Source organism: Vigna unguiculata, chromosome 3 (assembly GCF_037176805.1).
Source record: "Vigna unguiculata cultivar grain cowpea cultivar isolate G323 ecotype 2 chromosome 3, ASM3717680v1, whole genome shotgun sequence".
Taxonomy (NCBI): Eukaryota; Viridiplantae; Streptophyta; class Magnoliopsida; order Fabales; family Fabaceae; genus Vigna; species Vigna unguiculata.
The window spans coordinates 29,556,176-29,575,084 of record NC_140794.1 but is presented as its reverse complement, the minus strand read 5'-3'; the positions used below and the strand labels follow the sequence as shown (position 1 = coordinate 29,575,084).

The following is an 18,909-nucleotide window of genomic DNA, read 5'->3' as shown; positions in this document are numbered from 1 at the left end:
ATTGTCCTTTTTGGGTATTGTAAGACCCGTGAAAATTAAATAATTAAATAAATAAATAATTAATAAATGCGGGTAGTGGGAGCCTTTAAGGTATTAATTATTGATTTATATGACGTAGAAAAGTATTAGTTCAAGTGGTTGAGAGTACTTGATTGTGTGAGAGGACTTGGGTTTGAGTCTTATGTATGTCAATTGTGTGTTATTTAATTTATTATTATTTTTAATAATATGCTTGATCATGTTGAGTGATAATATAATAATAGAATTATATTAAATATCATGAAACATGAATTGGTTGAATGGTTGTGCATTGAATTAGCATTGGCATGGTTATAGGTTCGAACCTTGGTATTTCTAAATTAAACTTCCTTTTTGCTAAAATTAGGTTTGGCATGAAGGTGAAAGGGTGGAGAAAACCCTAGATGAATGAGCAGCCAAGGGAGGCTGGGAAAACAGTCCATAAGTGACTTTGAATGACAATTAAAATCAGTCGTAATGTCATTTTCGTTTTCCCTTCATTATTGTTAAGACACCATTAAAAGACAAATTGTGAGAGAATAGAGGGGTTTGGAGGCTGGATTTTTGAGAGCATTGTAAGGTGCACGAAATTAAGGAAAAATAATGATTAGTAAGTGAATTAGAGGAGCTAAATTGAGGTGGTGCTAAGAAGACCATTGGTGATCAAAGGGGGAGCTCTAGCATTTGCGTTTTAAGCAAGGAAAACCAGGTTAGGGGAGTTTTTACGTGCTAATTTTATTTTAAGTTTGATGGGCATGCTAAATAGAGTAACCTTACGCGTTGACTTTATTTTAAATCTGATTCGCATCCTAAATAGAGTAATCTTACGCGTTAACTTTATTTTAAATCTGATTCGCATGCTAAATAGAGTAATCTTACGCGTTAACTTTATGTTAAATCTGATTCGCATGCTAAATAAAGTAACCTTACACGTTAATTGTATTTTAAATCTAATTCACATGCTAAATAGAGTAACCTTATGCGTTACTTTTATTTTAAATTGCAATGGCATGCTAAATAGGGTAATTTCATGCATTGATTAATTTAAGTCTGATTGGTATGCTGAATTTGGTATGATCATGCTTGATATTTTATTTCCTTTTAATTTATTGTTTCTGGAAATTTCCAGAAATAGTATAATTGGCGATGAACTACCGCCAGACGGTCCTTTCATTTCTAGGCCATTTAGGGTTCCTGCAAAGGTACCACCTGCCAAAATAGTAAAAATAAAATTGCCTGTTTGACCAACGTTGACTGCCCTTGCCCAGAGTTGACTAGTTGACCAGTGTTGAATCGTTGACTGTCCAGTGAGACATTGCCATGTGTAAGAGCAGTCTCTCTCTGAGGCCAGAATTATATTTCCGCAATTAGGGTTTGGCTGCCGTGAGGGTTGCCACTAGGGGCGTTTCGTAGATTCCGATTGGGGCCACTAGTTCTCTGATAGAGGACCCATTCGACGTCTCATTTATTGCTGTTGCGGTGCGGATGGCACGAGGTATGCACTGCAGCGAAAATGATGGTTTCCTGGCAGCGTGGGTGCAGGTATCATTCGAGAGTGTAGTGGTATACGTTGGTGTGGGACAACTGGTAGTCTTGGTCCATTCCAGCAAGTTGCGGGTGCGGAACATGAAGCCGTGCGAGTTCGAGAGATGCAGTAATGGCGGTCCGACTACGGGATGATGGAGGAAGAAGGAGGCGTGAATGCGACGGGGTGGCTGCCGTGGAAGCGATGCACGTCGACGACGGCGTGGGAGTGAACGTGGTTGACACAGTGACTAGCGGCGATGCTAGTTCGAGCTTGGTGTAGTGTTGGTGGCAGCGGGAGGCATAAGAGAAGATGGTGGTTGTAGTCTCTGCGAGTGGAGTCACGGCTTATGCAGAAACGAGCACGGTGGTGGCTGCGGGATGCGTAGAGAAGACGATGCAAACTCGCGAACTCCAATCGTGCAGCAACGGTGGCTACATTTTTCGACGAGGGCGCGACGGGTGGCTGCTTTCCGGCATGTGCAGCGGTGGCCAGACGTGGTCGTGGCGGCCATGGAGTATGCCAGCGACGAAAGGGTGATGCAGAGGGAGAAGAAGATTAGGGTTAGGGTTTTGGTTGTGTGAAGGAGAGAGAGAGTGATGATGTGTCATGTTTTGGTTGGTTATTTTAGTGAGTGGGAGATTGAGGACGTGACATATTTTTATTGGTTAATTTAATAAGTGGAGGATTGCCATGTGGCAAAATCTGGTGGATTGGAGTTTAAGTGACATTAGAGGTGCAACTTAGTAAAAAGAAGGGGTGCAAAACAGAAATAGAAATTCCCATTTACAGAAGGGGGTGTAAACTTGAAAACAGGGGGTGCAGTTAGCTCAAGAAACATCCTTTTTCAGAAATAGATAATCCAATTGAAAAGAGGGGTGAAACATGAAAATTGGGGCTGCATTTAGTACCTGAACTATTCCTCTCCAATATTCTAATTTTGTGACTTATTTTATGACTTAAAATATTCACTAATTACACTCTTAAAGACCTAAATTAAATTCTTGTTGCATTATTAAACTTAAGATTATCCAAACATATATGATGCAACTAATATCACTTCTTAAGTACAAAAATAATATTAAATTTCCAAAATTTAAATATTTAATGTGAGCAAAGGTTTGACCCATCACACCCTTTAGGCGGTTTGGAAGAGGGCAGCGCCTGGCGGTACGTGTCCCTCGTCAGGCGATTGTACTACAGCGGTATTGGTGTTCTTACTCTTGACGAGCGTGATCTACAAAGCTTTAGTGATGCCTTAAAGGTCAGCTTGCTGATGTTCCTTGAGTTGAGCTCGGAACGTATCCCTTGAGTTGAGCTCGGGATAGGGGCTAAGTACGTGGCATTCCTCGAGTTGAGCTCAGAATGGTATCCCTCGAGTTGAGCTCGGGATGGCGGATGAACACGAGGAGCCCTTGAGTTAAGCTCGAGTTGGCTAGTGTTGCCGGTGTGAGTGTGCTGATTGTGGCCTGTATGGATGGGTCCAGAAAGATTTCCCTCCTCAATAATTAGCTGACGCGTTTGGTAGTCTTGGGGCGTTACGAACTATGTTCGTATATGGGAACTCCACCTAGCGTTACAGTGTATGATCCGTAGGATGGTTTCCCGAACGTGCTCTATCGGTTGTGGCCGATAGGAATGACAACAAGACATCTTGAGGTAATCACTAGAAGACGTAGAACACGGTTCACATGGTTGTGGCCATATGGTCTGAAATCAAAGGATGGAAGTCCTTTGTTGTGATTGAGTGATATATATAAATGTGTTATGTATGTATATGATTTATTCTGTTAGCTCACTCTATCTGCTTGTGTTTGGCGATGATTGTGTACGTGGTACACGGGAGCAAATGATGTTGCAGGTGGATCCGGTGAGGCTTGGCGATAGAGCAGGGATAGCTTGGGAGTTTTTATGATTTATGGCTTTGAAATAAATTGTAAACACTATGGATGTTTTATATTATTTTGAGTTTTATAAATTATGTAATTTTGGACTATTCATAGATTTAATAAAGTTTTAAATTTTCCACGTTTTTGGGAAATGATGCTTTAATAAATGAAGCCGACGTAATATTTCTTTACTTTTTATTTAAAATCCGTAATATCCTGATGGGATGTTACAACTATTCAATTTCGTCTTGTCAAATCATATTCAATGTGGTTTAGCTTTCTTAATTAGCTTTTCTTGTGTTACACATTTCAATTGGCAAATAATGTTGGATTCAATGCTCATGGTTGTGAATTAAGTGATTTTTTTCCGAATTGGTTGCTAGTCTATGGTAGCATTTTAGGTGGTGGTTGAGAAGTAAAACTCTAGAGAGTGTGCTTGCTTTTCTTCCTCTCACCTTCACCAATTTTTGGAAAGTTTTAAGCCTTCAATTTCTTGCTTGAGTGAGAGCTAACCAATACTTTTGGCATAGTTTGTTTGTTGTTTTTGTTCATTATTTTGGCTAGATTTTGTTGTTGTTTGGTGTTGCATTTGGCGTCTACAAGGGGTCCAAATTTTCCTCCAATTGGTGTATACTTCAAAGCCATCAACTAAGGCTTCATTTGGCACCAAAGTGCTTTCGGGAGTGCATCACTTTGCTATCCAGAATTATGGTGTTTAAGTTGGCCTCGGGAGTAGCTTCTAACACTAATTTCAAGCATTTTTTGTTGGCCATTATGGCTTGTAATTGTTGCATCTTTTTAGTTTACCAGATTTTCTACAATTTGGTCATATATTTTGGTCAATTTGGAGCATCCTTTGTGCCTCACTTTCTACCCAAAGTTCACTAAAAGTTTGGTGCTCTCGGGTTGCTCATCTTTGCCTAATTTTTGTGTACCAATTTTAATTCTCTTTGAACTTGTAATTTTGGCCTACTTAGGTGTCTTGGGGAACCACAAGGTGTTCAATCCCATATCCCAAGTAGAACCTTTATCCTCCATTAGTAATTCGCTTTTAGTTGTAAGTGTGTTGAAAGTTCTAAGTGCTTTCTCACCTTACATTAGGCCGCATAGTTTATATTCAAGTTTTCACGTTGTTTAGTGGCTTAAAATTTTGAGACCAAAGTCTCTACATATTTTGGCCAATTAAGGGTCTGTCTTTAGTGTTTTATAGCTTTCTTTATTCTTTGTTCTTTGTGAACTAGTGTCAAGTGATTCTCATCATTTAGCACTTAGCCATTGTGTGAATTTTTTTCAAACTTGCACAAGTGTGCCTTGGCTAGGATTGGCCTTGGTTATTAAGTGGTCTTTTTAGACTCACCTCACCTACTTGGAGGTTCACTTGTGTTCTTCAAACTTCTATTCACACTTTGTCTAGAGTTCTAGATCGTGTCAATCATGAGCACTAGAAGGGCTACACGTGCAAGGGTGCAAACCCAACAAAACTCACCACCACCCACACAACATAACACTAGTGCGGATGATGAGGGAGATGTTTCCCCTCGTGTGCTTCACAATCTTACCAAAGAGGTGAGTGACATCAAGGCTCAAATGGCTGCCATGCAAGCCAATTTGCACTTCATATCTAAGCAATTAAGAAATCCTCCACACACTCACCGTGCTTCTCCTAGATCTTCTCGCCCCCATCAAGACATCGCCATGATCTTAGTGGCGAGGAGGAGGACTTACAACGCCCCTTTCCAAGGTAATCTCCTTACACTAGGAGACAAAGGTGTGTTCCTCCTCACCCCAAAGAAAAAAGAATAGAATTGCCTCCATTCTATGGAAAAGACAATGTTGAGGCATATCTAGATTGGGTGGCAAAAGTTGAACAACTGTTTGACAACCACGTGGTTGAGGAAGAGAGACGTGTCTCTCTTGCTGTCCTCAGCTTCCAAGGTCATGCCTTAAATTGGTGGACAACCCTTGTCCTCCAAAAGAGAAAAATAGGCCTTCTCGAGATTGAATATTTTTTTGATCTCAAAGAGACCCTTCATGCTCGCCATGTTCCTTCATACTACAAAAAGAGCTTATGGATAAACTCCAAAGGCTCCAGCAAAGAACCATGTCTATGGAGGAATATAGGCAAAAGATGAAGTTGTACATCTTGCGAGCTGGGATAGATGAGGAAGAGGATCTAACCATTGCTAGGTTCTTGAGTGGTCTAAACTACAACATAAGAGATAGAGTTGAGTTGCTCCCATATGAAAATTTAAATGAACTTGTTCAAATGTGCAACAAAGTTGAGCAACAACTCTTGAGGAAACCTATTTGCAAGGATTCTTCAATCTCTTTTTCAAAATCTGATTTTCAAAAGAAAGATTTTTCTCATGCAAAGGAGACCGCTCATAGACACCCAACAAAAGGTCAAGATAAGGGTGAGACCTCCAAGCGAGGTAGTGAGATCAAGTGTTTTAAATGTTTAGGTAGAGGTCATGTGGCATCACAGTGTCCTACCAAGCGCACCATTGTGCTAAAGGGATAAGACCTCTACAACAGTCAAAGGGAGTCTTCTAAGGAATCTTCCTCCTCTAGTGATTCCCACAGTGACAATTCGTTTAAGGACAAACTTCATTCATATGCTCAAGAAGGGTCTCTCTTAATGATTAGGAGGCTTCTCAATAACCAGCCAACCCTTACTCTCAATGATCAAAGAGAAAACATTTTCCACACTCGCTGTAACATTTTGAACAATACTTGTTCTCTGATCATTGATAGTGGGTCTTGTTGCAACTGTTGTAGCACAAGAATGGTTGAGAAGTTGAACTTGACTTTGTTACCCCATCCCAAACGTTACAAACTTCATTGGCTTAATGAAGATAGGGATCTCGAAGTCCGACATCAAGTGTTGGTTAGGTTCTCTATTAGAAAATACAAAGACAAAGTTTTATGTGATGTAATTCTAATGGAAGCTTGCCATATTCTCTTACGTAGGCCGTGACAATTTGACCGTAAAACCACACACCATGGCCATACCAATGAGATCACCCTCCAACATCATTCTAAAACTTTTGTTTTACATCCCCTCACTCCTACTCAAGTTGCTAGTGACCAAGCTCAAATGAGAGCTAGGAGGGAGGAAGAGAGTTCCACCAACTCTACTAAATTATCCAAGGATTCTAAGACAAAGGTAGAGGAAGTCTCTCCTTCTAAGGATGTTCATCATGAAGTGCTTCTAACTCATAAAAATCTTTTGCAAACTCTTCATGTTGAACACCTTTCCTACCTTTTGCTTTGTCATGCTGTCCTTACATGTCTCCAACATCCTTCACTTAAGGATCTACCTCCTTTTGTTTGTGCTCTTCTCCATGAATTTGCGGATCTTTTCCCTAAGGATGGCCCCCAATGCCTCCCATCTTTTAGAGGAATAGAGCACAAGATTGATTTTGTCCTAGGGGTCAGTCTACCTAATAGACCAGCCTATAGGACAAATCCAATTGAGACTAAAGAGATAGAGACTCAAGTGACCGAGTTGTTAGACAAAGGATGGGTCCAGAAGAGTCTTACTCCTTGTGCTGTTTTCGTGTTGTTGGTGCCCAAAAAGGATGGCAAATGGCACATGTGCTGTGATTGTAGGGCCATCAACAACATTACCATAAAGTATAGGCACCCCATCCCTAGACTAGATGATATGTTGGATAAATTGTATGGAGCCAAAATGTTTTCAAAAATAGACCTCAAGAGTGGTTATTACCAAATTCGTATTGCCAAAGGTGATGAGTGAAAAACCGCTTTCAAAACTAAATTTGGTCTATATGAATGGTTAGTCATGCCTTTTGGCCTAACCAATGCTCCTAGCACATTCATGCGACTAATGAATCATGCCCTACGAGATTGTTTGGTGGGGAAGTTTGTGGTTGTTTATTTTGATGACATTTTAATTTATAGCCATAACTTCAATGTTCATCTAGGACACCTTAGGGTAGTCCTTTCTCTCCTTAGAGACCATCAACTCTATGCCAACATAGACAAGTGCACTTTCTTTGTAGAGAGTGTCATATTTCTTGGGTTTGTGGTCAATAAATGTGGGGTTCATGTTGACCCCCACAAAATCAAAGCCATCCAAGAATGGCCTGTTCCAAAGAATGTTGGGGACATCTGTAGCTTTCATGGGCTAGCTAGCTTCTATAGATGGTTTGTACCCAGTTCTCCACTATTGCCTCACCCCTTAATGAAATCGTCAAGAAAGACACACCTTTTGTGTGGGGTGATAAGTAACAACAAGCCTTTGATGAGATCAAGGCTAAAATCACCCAAGCACCAGTTCTACCTCTTCCAAACTTTGAGAAAACTTTTGAGCTAGAATGTGATGCTTCTGGGGTTGGAGTAGGTGCAGTTTTATTACAAGAAGGCCATCTAATTGCTTACTTCAGTGAAAAACTCAATGGCCCTTCTCGTAATTACCCCACCTATGACAAAGACTTGTATGCCCTTGTGCGAGCTCTTCATACTTGGTGTAAGACTCGTGGAAATTAATTAATTAAATAATTAATTAATTAATAAATGTGGGAGGGGGGAACTTTAATGACATTAAATGTAATTGGTATGACGTGGAAAAGTACTAGCTCAATTGGTTGAGAGTACTTGGTTGTGTGAGAGGACTTGGGTTCGAGTCCTATGTATGCCATTTGTGTGTTATTTGATTTATTATTATTTTGATAATATATTTGTGCCTAGTGAGTGATAGTATAATCATAGTATTTTGATGATTATCACTCAAGATGAGTTGGTTGGATCGTTGTGTACTAAATTGGCGTTGGTAGGGTCACGGGTTGAAACCTTGATGGACATAAAGTAGACTTTATTTTTGCTAAATTTAGCTTGGAGTGAATGTGAAGAGGTAGAGGGAACCCTAGCAGAAGGGGCAGCCAAGAGGGTCTGAAAAACCATTATGTAATTATCATTGGATAGGCATTAAACCCATAATTAAGCCTATTTTCGTTTCAGATTTTTAACCCATCATCAAGACACCTATAAAAGGTTAATTTAGGGGAAAAGAAAGGGTTTTGGCAGTGTTGTGAATTGGCTTTTGAGAGGAGAACGAATTTTGAGAGTGTGATAAGAGAAGTGAGTGCAATTGGGAGAAGAATTGAGAGAAAGGACTAGGCTGTTTGGGAAATTGGAGAAGAACCCTCAAAGGCTATCAGTTTGTGCAAGGATCCCAATTTAGGGGAAGCTGCCTTTTGTGTATAAAAATCAAATGTGTTGTGATTTTCGTTTTGCTATTCTCAATTGAATTCAGAGTGTTGTGAATTTTCGTGTATGCGTAATGGGATTGAGAATTGGTCTACTTGATGTTGTTGTCAAGCCTTATATGCCTCACATGATTTGGATGGGGTTTTGGGTGGTTGTTTTGGGTAAAGCCTCGAGTTTTGGTAGTTTAAATGGATATAAAGCATGTTCATATGGTTTGATTGTTGAAATAAATTGAATGAGAATGATTAAACTGTATTTTGGGCATGGTTTTGGTGAATTGTGTGCGTGAATAGAGACGAAACTCTGAAAGCTTCGCCCAAGAGAGTCTATCTCGCCTAAGCGAAAGTTGCAGAATCTCGTTCCTGGTTCTGGTTCGCGTTTCTCACTTAGGCGACTGCGGGCAGTGTTGAGCGACAGGTTCTCTCGCTCAGGCGAGGAGGGCTCGCCCAAGCGAGGTCGCGATGAGACTTGTACATGTTAAGCGCGACTTCTCGTCCAGGCGAGGAGTTTTGGTCTTGAGCGACAGATACTCTCGCTTAGACGAGAGTGGCTCGCCCAAGCGAGGTCACTACGAATCCTGTTACGGGTTACGTTGATATCCTCATCCAGGCGAGGGTCTGTGTGTTTTTGAGCGAATGTAGGACTTGCTCAAGCGAGTCGGGCTCGCTTAAGCGAGATGATGCGGTGCAGCCACTGTTTCACACTCGCTCAAGCGAGGTAGGTTAGCTTAAGCGAGGCTGATCGACTAGCTTGGGCGAAGATCCCTGGCTTAAGCGAGAGTGCTGCGAATTCTATGGTTGAGTGTGCTGTTTGAGCTGGTTTGCTTGCTATTTCCTAAAGTATAGGAATTATATGCTTGTGTTTATGGTGTTTGGGCTTGAAGGACTAAGTCCATAGAATTTTGGGATGTGCTTGGATTGAGTCGCGAACGAGGAGTTCGTGATGGGTGGACCTCATGCGGAACGTGAACAGTTTAGTTCACCGGAGGTACTCTCGTTGGGATAAGTGAGCGAGGGAATTCATCTTATGCTCAACTTGAGAATGCTATGAGCGAGGGAGTTCATAGTAGGAAAGGCGGGTATGCGTGTCTGGGTCCGAGCGAGGAGTTTGGATGAACGGGTGTGAGAGTCCGTGAAGCAGGACTACAAGCGGGTTAGGCTTGTAGGTTGGACCACGAGCGAGGAGGGCCGTGGGAGCACATGAAATCCCAAGACTTAGAGAGCATGCATGAACTCATAATGGTCATGAGTGTGGGAAAGTGGGTGTGTTGTGAAATGTTAAATAATTATGACTTATCAGGTGGGTGTATTTTCATATTTATTTACATATATGTGAATAGCTCACCCTATCTGTTTGTGTGTGGCGATAATCGGGTAACTTGTTATCCAGGAGCAGATGATGTTTCAGGTAAGCCAGGAGATGCTTAGTGGCGGAGTGAGGGATCAGCGTACATGGGGATTTTCTAAAGATTGTTATTAAATTACCATTTAGTTTGACTTATAGAATTTTATTGTTTTGGACTTTTAAATTGTAAAAGTGAATTATGAGCATATTTGATTATTTATAGCGGTTATTATAGTTTTTTTTTTTAAATTTCCCGTGCTTTTGGGAAATGTTTAAAAATAAATGAGGTATTTATTTTTTTATTTTGCTTATTTATATTTATCTTAAGTAATATCCTACAAGGATGTTACACTTGGGAACACTATCTTGTGTCTAAAGAGTTTATCATTCACACTGATCTTGAAACTCTCAAGTATTTGAAAAGCCAACACAAGCTTAACAAGAGGCATGCCAAGTGGGTTGAATTTCTAGAACAATTCCCTTATATCATCAAATACAAGAAAGGGAAATCCAATGTTGTGGCTGATGCACTTTCTAGAAGATATACTCTTTTAGCCAAACTTGGATCTCAAATTATTGGATTTGACAATATATGTGAATTGTATAGTCAAGATCCCTTCTTTGCTTCCATTTATTCTGCTTGTTTCCATAAGTCCCAAGGCGGCTTCTATACCTTCAATGGATACCTTTTCAAAGAAGGTCGCCTATGCAATCCATTTGGTTCTCACCACAAACTTCTCATCATTAAGATGCATGAGGGGGGACTTATGGGACATTTTGGGATCGCCAAAACATTGGCAATGCTTAAAGAGAAATTCTTTTGGCCCCACATGAAACTTGATATTCAAAAGTATTGTGCTAGTTGTTTGACTTGTTTGCATGCTAAGTCTAGCGCAATGCCTGCTAGGATGTATACTCCTTTGCCTGTGGCTTCCACCCCTTGGGAGGATATTAGCATGGACTTTGTCCTAGGGCTTCCAAGGACTTCTAGGGGTGTTGATTCGATTTTTGTAGTGTTGGACCATTTTTCAAAAATGGCACATTTTATTCCATGCCACAAAGTGGATGATGCAAGCCACACTACAAAGTAGTTCTTTAGAGAAGTGGTTCGTCTTCACGGCTTACCCAAGAGAATTGTGTCTGATAGGGATACTAAGTTCCTTAGCCATTTTTGGAGGACCTTATGGTCTAGGATTGGAACTAAACTTTCTTTTTCTACTTCCTGTCACCCTCAAACTGATGGGCAAATAGAGGTAGTCGATAGATCCCTCTCCATATTGCTTAGGGTTGTGCTTAAGGGGAACCATAAATATTGGGATGAGTATCTTCCCCACATTGAGTTTTCCTACAATAGAGTGGTCCATAGCACCACCAAACTCTCACCTTTTGAGGTTGCCTATGGCTTTAACCCTCTCACTCCTCTACACTTGTTACCTTTTCCATCTTCTTTTTACTTTGTTCATAAAGAAGGGGTTTCTAAGTCTCAATTTATCAAATATTTTCACAAGAAGGTTAAGAGTCAAATTGAAGCCCAAATGGAAAAGATTGTAAACTCTAAAAACAAGGGTATTAGAGTTCGGTCATTCAATGAAGTTGACTTAGTTTGGCTTCACCTAAGGAAGGAAAGATTTCCTCAATTAAGAAAATCCAAACTTAGTCTCCATGGTGATGGTCCAATCCAAATCATAAAGAAGATCAACAATAATGCTTATCAATTGGATCTTCCAGCTAAATATGGTCTGCATCATACTTTTAATATCACTGACTTAGTTCCTTTTACAAGTACTGTAGCTGATGAGGATGACAACCAAAATTTGAGGGCAAATCCTCTTCAAGGGGGAGCGGATGATGTGACCCCAACAAGCCTAAATGAACCTTCAAGCCCCATTTCAAGTGCAAGCCCACTTAAAGGCCCAATTACAAGATCAATGATGAAGAAGATTCAAAAGGGTCTCCCATTAAATGATCACAAATTCAATGAGCTTTTCACATTATTTACATGGGCCAAAGATATCACAAAGACTTGAAGGAGTGCATGTAAATCTAGTAGTGTAGATTTAAATTGGGCCATTGTTTGGGCTTTGCTTTCAATAATGGTGTAAGACATAAAAATAGGTGTTACATGTACAAACGCGCTCGACCCACTAAGAGTCTCCCTTAGGCCATGCATCCCATGGAGCCAAGTCCACACTCCACCCATGCGCCTCTTTCATCCAAGGGCTAAGAGAGTGTCTTCTTTTCCAAGTCTTCATCCAAAGGCTAGGAAGATGCCTCCTTCTCCAAGCCACCATCCAAGGGTGATGATTAAAGCTTCTCCTCCAAGCTTGATCTAAGGGCAAAGAATTAGTCTAGCTTTTAGGCTCACATATAAAAGCCAAAAGTAGACCATTTGTACATTTTCACTCTTGAAATTTTATGCAATAGATGCTAATTGAGTTGAGATCAATCCTCCCTCTATTGCCTTTGAGAGTCACTCTTTCTAAAGATTTCCTCTCTCTACCTCTAGCCACCTTCCTTAGGCTAGCTTAGGTTTGGAAATCCTATCACCTCCTTCACCTACCATAGCTTGCAAGAGCCTTCAAAACTTGCCTCCACTCATTCATCCAAGTTTCGCTGCACCATGGAGTTCTTCACGCACCTTTGAGCTCCACCACGAGCTCCACCACTACCACAAATTTTCCAAAGCAATCCCTAAGGACATGATTAATTAATCTTATGAAGGTGCTAGGTGCATTAGTTAAGGCAAAAAGCATCAGTAACCACTCATATGGACCAAATTTTGTTTTAAATGCGGTCTTCAACTCATCACCCTCTTTCATTCTTATTAGTGATAACCACTTTTAAGTTCTATTTTGGAAAACATGATGGACCCATGCAATTCATCTAATATGTAATCAAGCCTTGAAATTGGGAACCTATTCTTTATTGTGATGTTGTTTATAGCCCTACAATGATAACACATTCTCCATTGACCATTTTTCTTGGACACCAACAACACAGGCACAACACATGGACTTAGACTCTTTTGCACCACACCTTTGTTTAGCAAATATTGAACTTTAGTCTCAATCTCCTTGGTTTCTTGGAGGTTTGTTCTATATGCGGGCCTATTTTGTAACCTTGCTCCAAGAACAAAATCAATTTGATATTCTATTCCCCTAATCAGAGTAAGTCCCTTACGACCTTCTTGGGGGAATACATCATCATATTCTTTCAAAAGTTCTTTCGAAGGAGATAGAAACTTAAGTTATAGATTTGAAATGGTGCATGAGTTGGGAGCTTGCTCCCTTTGAATTTTGCACACACCTTATTCTTTTCTCTCTTCATCTCTCATTTTCATCATTTGTATTTGATTCTCTAACACTTTATAAGGTGCTAAGGGATGAAGCATAAAATTTTTATCCTTGTGGTGAATGGTGTTTTCATCAATAAGACCACTGTATAAAGTTTTCTTGTCAAATTGTCATGGTCTTTCTAACAAAATATGGCAAGCTTCCATAGGGACTATGTCACAAAACACTTTATCCTCATAATTTCCTATGGATAACTTTACTTTCGCTTGTTATGTTTTCTTCCTCTTCTTCTTAGTTACTATATGAATCAACACCTCTTAAGATCATGACCTTTTTGGTGGGGCATTGAGATGCCATGTGACTTCTACCAAGACATTTAAACACTTAATGTCACTTGTATGCATGGATGATGATGATCCCTCCCTGGGTTTCTCTCTTTCTAGATTCCTAGAGGATTCTTCATTTCTCAATTATTTTCCCTCCATCTTATTGTCCTTCTTGGTGTTAAAGCTAGAGTAAAGTTTTAAAACTTTTTCTTAAGAGTTGTTGCTATACTTTTATGCACATTTGTACCAAATCATGGTAAGGCAACAATTCTACTTTATGTCTAATCTCAAGATTGAGACCACTAAGAAACCTAGAGATGGTTATTTCTTCTTGCTTTCTAATTCCCGCCTTCATTATGTAAAGTTCCATCTTTTCGCTATACTTCTTTACATTCATGGTTCTTTGTTGGAGACTTTGGAGTTTTTCCATAATCTTCCTATAATAGTAGGAGGGTATGTGTCTTATTCTCATGACACTTCTTAAATCATTCCAATATTGGACTTGAGGGGAAAGTTTTCTTTCTCTCTATAGGGAAGTCCACCAATACATATGACATTCCCATGGAATCTCAAGGTTGCTAGTGAGATCTTTCTTTCCTCACTCACTTGATGGAATTCAAAAAGTTGTTATACTTTCATTTCCCAATCTAGGTATACCTTTACATATTCTTTCCCTTGGAAATGAGGAAGTTCTACTTCTCTTGGTGCATGCTCTCTTACTTCACGCTCCCTTCTATGCACTCTTGGTAGAGGAGGTTGATAGTATTGGCTGACAATTCTACTATCCTTCTCATAGTGTGTGATTTGTGTGGGAGTTTTGGAGCTTTTCCTTGATTGGTTCCCGGTCCTCAATTTCACTTGAATCTTTTCATCTTTTTGCCTAAGTATTCTTAGCTCTTCCTCTATGAAAGCAAGATGAGCATCCCTTTCAACTTTCTCTTTTTCTTTTACGATTACTTCTTGCTTCCTCCAAAGTTTAAGTGATTTTTATTCTTATGCCAAATTGTTTAAACTTGGTTGGGCCTCTTCATTAGAATCACTTCCAATTTGGTAGGTTGTAGCTTAAGACACGTAACATCTTAGGCGGGTATTACTTAATAAAAGAAATTTATAATTGAAATTTAATTCAAGTGTTTGATATTATTCCCAAAACGCGAGAAAATTTTAAAAAATCATTATCACGCCAAAAACCAAATTTATAATAGGAAATTACAAGTTTATTTCAAAATAGAGTTTCTTTATAAAAGCCATAAGTACTAGCCCTTGCTCCGTCTCTATGCCTTACCATCAACACTTGGATTATCATATGCTCCTGTGTAGCTAGTCACCCAATCATCGCCAAATACAACCCAAAATAACTTAACTAGGTTCTCATTTAATAAAGGCATCCATACCTTGAGGTGCATAAAAACCCTATTCTTATAATCCTTAAGAGATTAACACATAATCAACCATGGTGTTAGGGATTCTATATGCTTCCACGAACCTGTCCGCTCGTGGTCCAACTCTATGAACATCTTCGGTCGTAGTCCAACATGCGTGAACACATCCTATTATGAACCTCCCCGCTCATAATAACCTCAAGTGTGAGCACGAAACATACGAACCTCCCCGCTCGTATCCCCACATAAGAGTACATCCAATACAAACCTCCCCGTCTATATTAATCACGTGTTTCCAACTCCATTACAAACATTCCCGGTCGAAATCCATGTAAGCATATCCCAAACCAAAACCATCATCACGAAGCATGCAAAACACCCCACAAACACACATTACCACTACACTATCGCTTGGCACAGCCTAAGCCCCGCCAGGCAAAGTTGTAGTGCATACCACCTGGCAAGACTAAGACACCGCTAGGCGCTACACTCTCTAGGGACTTCCCTAGTTAAACTAGAGTTTGGCGATCCAATATGCACCACCATGTTCTACACTAGTAGCGTGAACAGTTTCAGGTTTAAGATCCAGAACAGGGTCTAAACATCAATTCATGCAGCACATACATCCAAATGCATCAGTACACAATCCCCTACTTCAATTTAAATGCATTTGCACAACCACATATCTCAAACATCAAATCATATATATATATATATATATATATATATATATATATATATATATATATATATATATATATACACACACACATTCACAATTGAGACTATGCTAACACTTGAGTTTATCCAAGAATTAATCATACTCATAGGAACTCTAAAACATCAACCCAAATAATGTATATTCTTATACAAAATCCAAGGCTTATCTCAGACAATACCCATAGAAAATCCCTTTCCATCAATCCCTCATGTTAATCCCAAAATTCACATCATCACATAGTCATACAAGCTCACATTAATCGCACCCTAAGCAATCCAAAAGATAAATTTCGAAACCAAAAGCCACAATCTATACACAACTCATGCATAGTCATATATTCATAACATGCAGCACCTACACTAATTCCTTTACCAATTACCTCATCCCAAACTCCATTTCATATACTTTATATTCATGAATTACGCATTAAACCCACAACATTACCCATATATTCATTTTATATCAATATTACATGCATTCACAATTAATAATTCCCTTAAACACCCAACCCACACCAACACACTATAATCACTCATTCAACTGTACTTTTCGGGTGTTGCCTAGTGGTACCTACTTGCCGCCAGGCAGTGCATTAGAGTTCTTGGGCAGAACTCTGATTTTTGCACCTGCGAGGAATTCCAAGCACCCAAATAACTTGACTCAATGATCCAATTGCACAAAACCACATCAATTCATATTTATAATATTCATGCATATTCAATAATAACATATAAACATAAAATCATTACAATCTTGTGCAGTCTCTCACATTTCCAATTCATTCTCAAACCCTAATTAAACTATCATGTTCGTGCAATCATGAAAGTACCAAATTATCATCAAATAGTGGCATTCTTAACATCTTATATCAATTATTACTCAACAAGAATGAAGAGAAATAATTATCTAGAAGAACCAGCAATTGGCGAGGACATTTGCCCAAAACATTTATATAGATATATATGTATGTATATATATATATATATATATGTATGTATATATACATATATATACATATACATACATATATATCTATATATATATATATATATATATATATATATATATATATATATATATATATATATATATATATGTACCACACCGAGCCAATTCAACAAAATAGTAATAAAACGATGCCTATGTACCAAAGCATTCAAGTAATCAGCCTAGGCCGAGCTGACCTAAGTCTAACCGGCCTAAACCTGTAACCTAAAACATCTAGAGGAACAACCTGCCTAAGACAACACATGAGCAACACAAACCGTCAAGGAAAGTAGTCGGCTTAGGCTGGCAACCCCAAAATACTTTGCAAAATCAGAACCCCCCTAGTGTTCAATGGGTCCACCTCAAGGCCTGGGTTAGGGCCCAGGCCTACTTACAGCCCAAACTAAGGCCCAAGCCAGGGCCCGACCCATGGCATAACCAAACATAATTAATACTCTATAAATACACGTGGATCCCAGTAATTAAAGGTACGCATTCATTACTCCATTAATCGTCTGATTTGACCTTTTTGAGAGCTTTGACTCACTTGAGCTTCGGAGTCCCTTCTGCAGGTAACCCCTCCTGGGTCCAAGCTGACATATGCCAACCGGGAAGAGACCAACTAAGGAGATAGCGGACTACATAGGTAAGGTGACGCTTGTGCCTAACTTATCTTGTTTGTTTTCTGTAGGAACAATTGGCGCCCACCATGGGGCACGAGACGAACACCTTAGTACCCATTTTTCTCCAAAGATGGTTTCAACCCGCAACAAAGTTGGAGTTAACAAGGAGGCTGATGCTGGCCCCTCAAGGCTCGCTAACATCACTCCTGACCTGGCCGACGGCCAGGCTAAGATGCAACAAGAGTTGGCAGATCTGAAGAAACGCAGCGCTGATGAGATGGAGGCGCTACGGCAAGAGAATTCTCGCCTCAGGCGAAAGATCGAAGCTGATCCCACCCTGAAAGGAAAAGCCAAGGAGGTGTTTGAGGCTGCAAGGTCCCCGACCTTCCAGCCCACAAAAGAAGAAAGCGAATACAACCCCACCCCTCACACCTTCACTACCACCCAACAAACACCTATTCCCTCTACCCATCCTGCTCACTTCCCATCCACCCAACTAGGGCACACCGCAGTCCCTACCCCTGCTGCTACCCTCCCCACCACCCAGATCCCCTACAATATACCCACCACCCTACACACTACACATGTTCCACCTTACAACCTACAATACCTCCCGACAACCCACACTCCCCGTACAACTTTACCTCCACCTTCCCCACTATGATCCACCATCCCATCCCTCTCCATCCGCTCCAACCCCACCAACCCAAACGTCGCGACCCCTTCACCGATTTTATCGCCAACACCCCCCTTCCTGCCCAGTGGGAACCCTTTACACTGGACCGCTACACTGGCGAAACCGACCCTGACGAACACCTCAAAGTCTACATCACCCATGTCGCCCTGTACACGTCCCAGGACGCGGTCTTTTGCAAGGTCTTCCCCACCACCCTCAAGGGCCCTGCACTAGAATGGTTCACAACCCTTCCACCCTACTCCATCGACAGCTTCGACACCCTCTCTCATATGTTCTCCACCCATTTCGCTGGCAACCGTCCACACCAAACTACCACAATCTCCCTCTTGGGCATTAGACAAGAACAAGGCGAACCACTCAAAGCGTTCATTGATCGCTTCAGTAAGGCAGCCCTTCGAACCCCACACCTCAATCAAGAAATGATCCTTCAATGTATGGCACTCACCCTCCAACCCGGCCCCTTCGCCAACAATGTCTCTCTCCACCCACCTGCGTCTATGCACGAGCTCAAGTTGCGTGCCGCTGACTATGTTCCCATGGAGGAAATGCAGACCCTCCACACAAAATTCTGCAATGACTATGCCACCACTTCCTCCAACCCAACCCTGCAACCCGCTCACCCCGATTCCCGCCCATGCGAACCCCGCCAACCCAGTTTTACCAGATATGCCCCCCTCATTGTCGCTCGCTCCCGCATCCTTGACGAGGCCCTACAAGCTGACCTCATTCCATCACCACGTAAGACAACCACTCCTCCTAATGCTGATATGACCAAGTATTGCCGCTACCACCGCAACCATGGCCACACTACAGAAGACTACAAAGCACTCCAGGATAAAATAGAAGAACTGGTCCGTGCGGGTCACTTTCGC

The 18,909-nt window shown here is 40.7% G+C and overlaps 1 pseudogene; it reads left to right on the top strand.

The window, feature by feature from the left end:
* The first annotated feature begins 6,529 nt into the window (after positions 1-6,529).
* Positions 6,530-17,343, top strand: LOC146887683 (uncharacterized; annotated as a pseudogene).
* The last annotated feature ends 1,566 nt before the right edge of the window (positions 17,344-18,909 follow it).